The sequence below is a fragment of the Triturus cristatus genome, chromosome 3_2, assembly GCF_964204655.1.
Source record: "Triturus cristatus chromosome 3_2, aTriCri1.1, whole genome shotgun sequence".
In the NCBI taxonomy this organism is placed as follows: Eukaryota; Metazoa; Chordata; class Amphibia; order Caudata; family Salamandridae; genus Triturus; species Triturus cristatus.
The window spans coordinates 678,419,113-678,427,215 of NC_140584.1; positions in this window are offsets into that span (position 1 = coordinate 678,419,113).

Consider the following 8,103-nt stretch of genomic DNA (forward strand, 5'->3'; position numbering starts at 1 on the left):
TATAAAATCTTAAGCAAAATCTTAGCGTCCCGGCTACTCCCCCACATGACCACCCTAGTTCATAAAGATCCGCCCGGGTTCATCCCTACTAGAAGTACAGCGCTCAATGTCAGGGGGCTGATAAGAGTCCTGGAGGCAAACACTTACCTTGCAGATGTCGCCACGATATTTGCAGTGGACATAGAGAAACCCTTCGACAGTTTGGAGTGGGCTTTCTTGTTCCATGAGATGCGGACAATGGGGTTGGGCTATGAATTTGTGAGTTGGACGGCTCTCCTGTACACAGACTCCACTGCCAGGGTCAGAACCGGGGGACTCATTTCGGATGCCTGTGCAGTGGGATGGGGCACGTGGCAAGGGTGTCCCCTCTCCCCGCTCCTGTTTGCCCTGGCGATGGAGACGCTGGCGGCTCGGGCCAGGTCAGGGCAAGCCTACCAGGGGCTGGATGTTAATGGGTAGATCCACCACATAGCATTATATGCTGATGACCTTTTACTCTTCCTCGCTGATGCAGGAGCGGAACTCCAGGGGGTAAAACGCCTACTCCATGCCCTCAGCTCAGTAGCGGGTTTGAAGGTAAACTGGTCAAAATCCTGCCTATTTCCGGCAAGTGGAGATCGCGTGGGCCCACAGAGTTCGGAGAGAGTGAATTGGGAAGACCGATGCCTACCCTATCTGGGTACACAAATATTCCAAAGCCAGGAGGATATCCTCGAGGGTAACATTGATAAGGCCATCAGGGGGGCAAAAACTAACTTTGAGTTCTGGGGCTCCCTGCCACTTCCCGTTGCAGGCTGGGTGGCCCTGCTCAGGATGATAACCCTCCCGCGATTGTTATATTATTTTAGGACCTTGCCGGTGTGGATCCCTACAAGGTTCTTCAGGCAGCTTCGTTCTATACTCTCGGTCTTCATATGGGGCACAGGTAGACTAAGGGTGGCACTTTGTACCCTCATGCACCCGAGGGCGGAGGGAGACCCGGCGGTTCCTGACTATGAAACTTACTATCTAGCGGCACAATTCCAGTGGCTAACACAGTGGATAGCGAACGCCATCAGGGGGGATGACGAGCACAGGGAGGGGATCAGGACCTTGTCATTGCTGTTCCGGATCATCTTGTGGTTCCCGGTGAGCGCTGTGGCTCTCACTCTGTACTTTAACACAGCGAGAAAATGTTGGAACGGACATCTGCGGCGTGCCTCCATTAGATGCCCCTATGCCCCAGAAATACCGCTGCTTATGTGCAGGGTCCTACCTCACGGAGGTAACTGGCGGAAGATGGGGGAGTGGGCGTAACAAGGACTAACTTGTATGGGAGATCTTTATGAGGAGGGCGCCATGATTCCGTTTAATGACTTGCAAGCCCGATATGACCTGCCTGGGGGAGACTTTCTACAATATACAGCCCTCACTGCAGCTATTAGAAAACACTGGGGTAAAGGACTGACAGAACCACAGACCTCCCTAGGCTGTCAGTACATGGTGATGGCTGCTGGCACATTTAAAGCAGTCACATGTCTGTACAGACGCATGACACGAGAATCCCTACTCCCCCTAACTGACATGAAGACTAAATGGGAAACAGATATTGGCAAGGATATCCCTGACAAGGCTTGGGGGTTGTTGGTGGAGAGAGCCTGGAGGAGAACTAGACATGCACGATTCCAACTAGTGCACTTTCATATCCTGCACAGAGCGTATCTTACCCCTGAAAAATTACAAAAGTACTTCCCGACCCACCCAGCGACCTGCCCGAGATGTAACGTAGTCAGTGCGGGCTTCAAGCATATGGTATGGGGCTGCTCGTTCCTTGACAGTTATTGGAAAGAGATAGTGGAGATTCTCTCAGACCTCACTGACAGGGTGATCGAACCATCCATGGAGCACTGTATCCTACACTGGTTTCCACACACATCCAAGAATAACATTACTAGTAAATTCATAGACCTGGGACTGCTACTGGCCAAACGTAACGTCACCATGCACTGGAAGGCAAAACACAGTCCCAACATAGCGAGGTGCAAGGCAGAATTCATAACTTGGGCAGAATGTGAAGGGGTGATCAGGCTACAAATAGCACAGCGAACTGGGAGTGATAAGGCCCTAGATCGGGCGAGGGCATGGGAAGCACTGGCTGTTGCCCTCAAAGCACCCGAAAGAGTTGATGATACTCCCACCATAGATACTCCTGAGGAGCCTGCAATATAACATGATCCTCACGAGAAGTACCCTCTGGAACCGGGTCAATTCTAGACAAATATGTTGACTCACTTTACCCGTAGCCATACCCTATTCTAACCCGTTGCCTTGCTGCAGAGGCTAGCCTGCTGGCCTTGAGGCCTAGATCTAGTGACACGCCTGGAGGGGTGGGAGGGTGGTGAGGGAGGGGGGTCTAGTTGGGGTTAGGACTCTATCATTAATGTTTATGTTCACCGAGCAGATGGTATACTGTACCTGACAAGATAACATGTTCATACTACGTAGGCACACGGTCAATATGTGATTATTTATTTATCTTAATTGAAAGGGGACGCTTAGCTCCCTCTACTGGTCTTGTGCAAAACAATAAAATCTGTTTAAAAAACAAATCAGAGCATCCAATCATTTTACTATTAACTCCCCATATTGTATCTTACTTCCATAATCGCCCAAATGAGTGGGCAACGCCAAAGGCATACTGACTAGCAGTATAAATATTTACAATCAGATCTTTACTCAATTCACATGCCCGCGTAAGGGCAATTACTTCTGCTGCTTGTGCTGTCATTTGCAGTATTTTACATGACTCTACCACTGTTTTCAAAGTGGTGATGGCATATGCAGCAGTATTTGTACCATCTGGTAATTTGAAACATGAACCATCCACAAACAACTCTCCCTGTGGGTCAGATATGGGAGTATGTGTTAGGTCTACCTGTCCCTTGCTCTCTTCTTCAGTGATGAACACACAATCATGGTGTTCTTCCCCTGAATAACTGGGGAGGGGTAGCATTGTGCCTGGGTTCAAAACATTGCAACGTTTCAGAATTATATTTGGAGCAAAAAGTGTTAACTCGTACCCTGTTAAACGTGCACTGGTCAGGTGCTGGATCCGAGTTTTGTTTAGTAGCACATCCACAGCGTGCGGTACCATAACTGTCAAATTGTGACCTAGAACGTAGATTTCAGATTGTTTGACTGCAACAGAAGCAGCTGCTACAGAGCGCAAACAATTTGGCAAAGCCTTAGCTACTGAATCCAATGTGGAGGAAAAATAAGCACAAGGTTTATTCCTCCCCCCATGTGATTGTGTTGAAACCGATAGACCACAGCCATCTTTCTCATGAACAAGTAAAAAAAAATCCTTACAATAATCAGGGTTACCCAAAGCAGGTGCATTGCATAAAGCGTTTTTTAGTTATTGAAAAGCATGCTCACACTCATCTGTCCAAGGGAGTGGGTTACTAATATTCTTAGATGTTAGTGCAACCAAAGGTTTTGCAATTAAAGAGAAATTAGGTATCCACTGCCTGCAAAAGGAAGTCATATTTATAATGGCACAAACATCAGATTGAGTCTGGGGACGTTTCATTTTCTGTACCAAATCAATTCTTTGTGGGTGCAGTCTTCAACCCCTTTTTGACAGGAGGTGACCTAAACAGGCAACCTCCTGCTGACAATATTGCATTTTAGATAAGGACACTTTATGTCCTAGGAGTGCTAAATGATGTAACAAATTGACTGTTGTTTCCTTACAACCATCCTCTGAATCTGAGGCGATTAATAGATCATCAAGGTATTCGAGTAATACAGAGCCTTTTGAGGGGGTAAAAAGATCTATTTGTTTTTTCAAAGCTTGACCATATATACTAGGGCTTTCTGTATACCCTTGAGGAGCACGTGTAAAGTTTAGTGAACGACCTTGGAATAAGAATGAAGAGGTATTGACTTCCTTCAGCAATGGGCACACTAAAAAATTAATTTTTTAAATCAAGCACAGTAAAATGTTTGGCTGAAGACGGAATCTTGGTAAAAATAGAATTCATGTCAGAAACAACAGGATATTGGGGTACTACAATTTTATTTATGGCTCGAAGATCAATCACTAATCTATATTTATGAGGGGTTCCCTCTGTGGTTTTTTTAAGAACAGGAAGTATAGGACTATTACACGGGCTGCCTTCTGTTTCTTTTATTATCCCCTTATGTATTAAATCAGAGATAACCTCTTTGAGAACTTGCTCTCCCTCCCGGGACATTTTGTACTGAGGAATGCGAGGTAAGGGAACACCTTTTTTAACAGCGATTACTTTGGGATCTATGTCCATTTTACCAACATCATTATCTCCTGATGCCCAGACCGTTTTATCAATTGCCTGTAATTCAGGTGGTAGGTGAGTAACATCTATCATTGTAAAACATTTGCTAAAATGATCAGAAGCTATTGATATAAAGAAACCATCAGGCGAACAATAAATGTTAGCATTCAGTCTTTTTAATAGGTCTAGACCTAATAAGTTCTCAGCACAATTTTTAGTAGGCACAAATGGGACAGAGATGGTGAAGGGACCTATAGTAACATCTAAGGGTTTGGAGATGGGGCTCTAGATGAGGATACCTGAGAATCCCACTGATGTATTCATTCTGCCGGAGAGGGGAGCCCCTGGAAATTGGTCATGAGCCACACAGCTGCGAGTGGCACCCGTATCAACAAGGAAGTTGCGTACTTCTCCTTCCATATCCATGGTGACATATGGACCTGCTTGATTAACTGGAATCATAACCCTATTTCCACCCTTTCCATTGCTGTCCTATTGTGAATACTCAAAGGTATTGTAATCAATGTCAGTAAAATCTTCAGTATAAAAACTTCTGCCAACTTGTTGACGATCAAAATAATTCTGACATCTGTTGTCATTCTGAAGCTGGGTGAAATCTTGGCTATTTGTGCCACCTCCCCCTGTACCCCTTGGCACTGAACTACCTCTACATCTTGCCACAGTTGCTTGGCCCTGTAGGCTAGGCATTAATCCTTCCAATGACCCTCTTGAAAGCAATAGGCACACTGATTTTGGCCTAATCCTGCTCTGTGTTGCTGCGCAAGAGCTGATGAGGCTCTGCCAGCCCCTCTTCAACGTCCACCTCCCCTCACATTTCCCATACCCCTTTGTCTTGCCCTGTCTGGGAATGCTTACTGTAGCAAAACCTTTGTTTTTAATTTTTTCAGTTTCTTATCAATCTTTTCTTTATTTATTTTCTGGTAATTCTCATAATATGTAGTCATTACTAAAATATCTGCAGGTTCTTTTGTTGGCCAGGTGCTCTCTGATACTTTAATCAACTCTCCTAATTCTTTCATCAAATTATTCACAAATTTGTCAGCAAACATTCTTTTCCCCACCACAGTTGCCAAATCCTGACCACTGAGAGCCCTGAATATTTCCTCGATCCAAGTAAAATAGTCTGAGACTTCTTCTGTAGGTTTTTGTTTATAAGCTGCTATTTTATCCCAATTTACATCGTCCCTTGGTATTATTCTTAGCAATTTAGCAATAATAAGATCAGGTAAATCAAGTATAAGTTGTTCTGGTCTGTCTCCTGATCTTCTCTGTGTTAAGATTTTCAAAATGTACCCAAGCATGTCCAAAGTGCGCTACATCATCATGTCTACATATTCCATTCCATTTTTCTCTGGGGAGTAAGGCATCAAAAAATAGATCCAAGTCCTTGAATGTCATTACACATAATTTAGTGGCTGATTCTAAGGCTTCATAAAACCCCTTTGGGTTTTCCCGAAAGTGTGGCAAATCTTTCTTTATCACCATTAATTCATACCTACTCCACGGAGTATGAACAAATTGAGGAATGGGGTTCTGAACAGGAACACCAACAGCAGCAGGGGGTGCAGGAAGGGGGTGTATTTACCTCATGGGATATTCCCCATTCATTTTTTGATATTTTCTTCTAACCTTAACACCCCAATGCAAACAATTTTCAACAGCCTGTGGGACATCTGGGGAAGGGATCATGTGACCTTGCGCATTTTTGTAACACCTCTTGTGGATTATTTTTATTACACCATGTCCACCAGTCCTCTATCCTTTCAGTCATATATTGAATGAGTAAGTTTTGCTGAAAAACAGCAAACCTATTTACAGTTGGCATGACAGTATTCATGATGGCATTATTTATGTCATCTATCCATCTATGGGCTATCCTTTTTAACTCTTCTGCATCAGCTCTCTGTGATCCATATCTAGTATTAGGTCTGTCCCTCCAATTCCCACTCCTTTCTCTCAAATTACCACTATGCTTGTGAACCAAAGGTGGGGTACCTGCAGGCGTATTTCCAGCAGATTGGGATGAAGAAGGGGTTTGTCCAGTCACTAGCCTTGGTAAAAAAAAATTACCTGAGGGGTAGTCAATATATTTGGTGCAGGTGTCGCTTGCCCTGCTTGTGACTGCTGTTGAACAGCAGACGGATTAAGTATTGGTCTGGGTGGGACAGGTATTTGCTGACCTGGTAACAGAGCAGGAAGGATTGGTACATTTAAAATGGGTATTAGAGGTGCATGTCCCTGCTGACCCATCTGTAGTGGTACATTTTGTGCCTGTGCGGCAGGTATGGGAACCTGTGGGACATATGGTGGGGGATTCTCCAATAGTCTCTCTAATACTTCATCCTTGTCCACATGTTCTTCTGTGTCACGTATGTCTGGTTAGTGGTCAGTTTAAACTCACTATCCATACATTCAATACTTCCTGTTTGTTTAAATTGACCATGTGCTTTGACTTTCTGCAACACTCCCTTTTCCTGTTCCCGTTCCTTCTCTTTTTGTTCTTTAATTACTAAGATTGTAGCATGTTTTTCCCATTTAATAAAACTGTCCCACATTGCTTGTCTGACAAACATTACTGCAAATATTGAATTTTTATCTAGATCAAATGAACCGTCCAGCGGCCATCTCAAATCCCTTAGTATATCGATGCCATAGTCTGTTCCACAAGTTCAAACCTGTCCCATATTTTGTCATCATCTTCCATGCAGGACTACCCCCAACTGGTTGGGACTCATCCAGGCGTAGACTCATGAAACAGCAACAACGACACCGTGAAATATATTTCATTAGTTTGCTCATTGTGCCTTGAAGTCAAAGATCATCTAAATGAGAAAACTTACCAATACAATCAATACTGGCCTATTTATCAGGTCCAACCTGAAACCCAACCAATATAATGCAATAAAATTCTCAATACCAATAACTAATCAATAATTCAAAACGCCCGTTACAAAATATCTTAGAACAATCTCACCAGGTATTTGCTCAAGATGTCCGGATCTCTGTACTCTGCAATTCAGCCACTTTTCGCTTGACCAGTTTGGAACCTCTGCCGGAGAGATCCTGTTGCTGAGGGACAGCAGTTCGGGACTTCAGATGGCAGCTGCGAGAAACTAGTCTCATTAGCGGGGGCCCCAGCGATCCTTCTGCCTTGGGTCTCATCACCTCAGCCACAGACATAAATGCTGTTGGATTTCCCACATGGAGGCCCTACGTTGGGCGCCATTTGAGAAAACGCACCTCTTGTCCACTTTACTTTAAAATGAGTACAGGAAGTCGGAGGTAAAGCATTTGGTTTATTCAAGCTTGAACAGATGCACGACCCACAAGGAAAAAGTTATTCAGTGTAGGTAATGAATGAACACACAGAATTCTCCTTTCATATTTATACTATACTTAAAACAAGTCTGCCTACACCCCGTCAATGCCCTCCCCCTAAATAAATTGGAAAATTCCTTCCAGCTATACATACAAAAAGAATAGCTAAACACACTACATTTTCAAGATAAGGGATCCCAAGCCATTGCTTAATTGCAAATTGAATGGAAAAAGCCCAGCGTGACTTTCCATCTCAGAGAAACACAAATGAATAACAAAGTGTACAGCCACTCTGTACTTTTCCAAGGACACAGAGAAAAAACAAATAAAAGAATGTACAATGTCAGAAGTGCATGGAAAATTCCTCAAACAATCGTTGTAAAAAGTCAGGTTGATTTTAAAAAAAAATATCTGCACTCATGTTCATATTATATATATAAACTTTTCTTTAAAGGCAATACAAAGC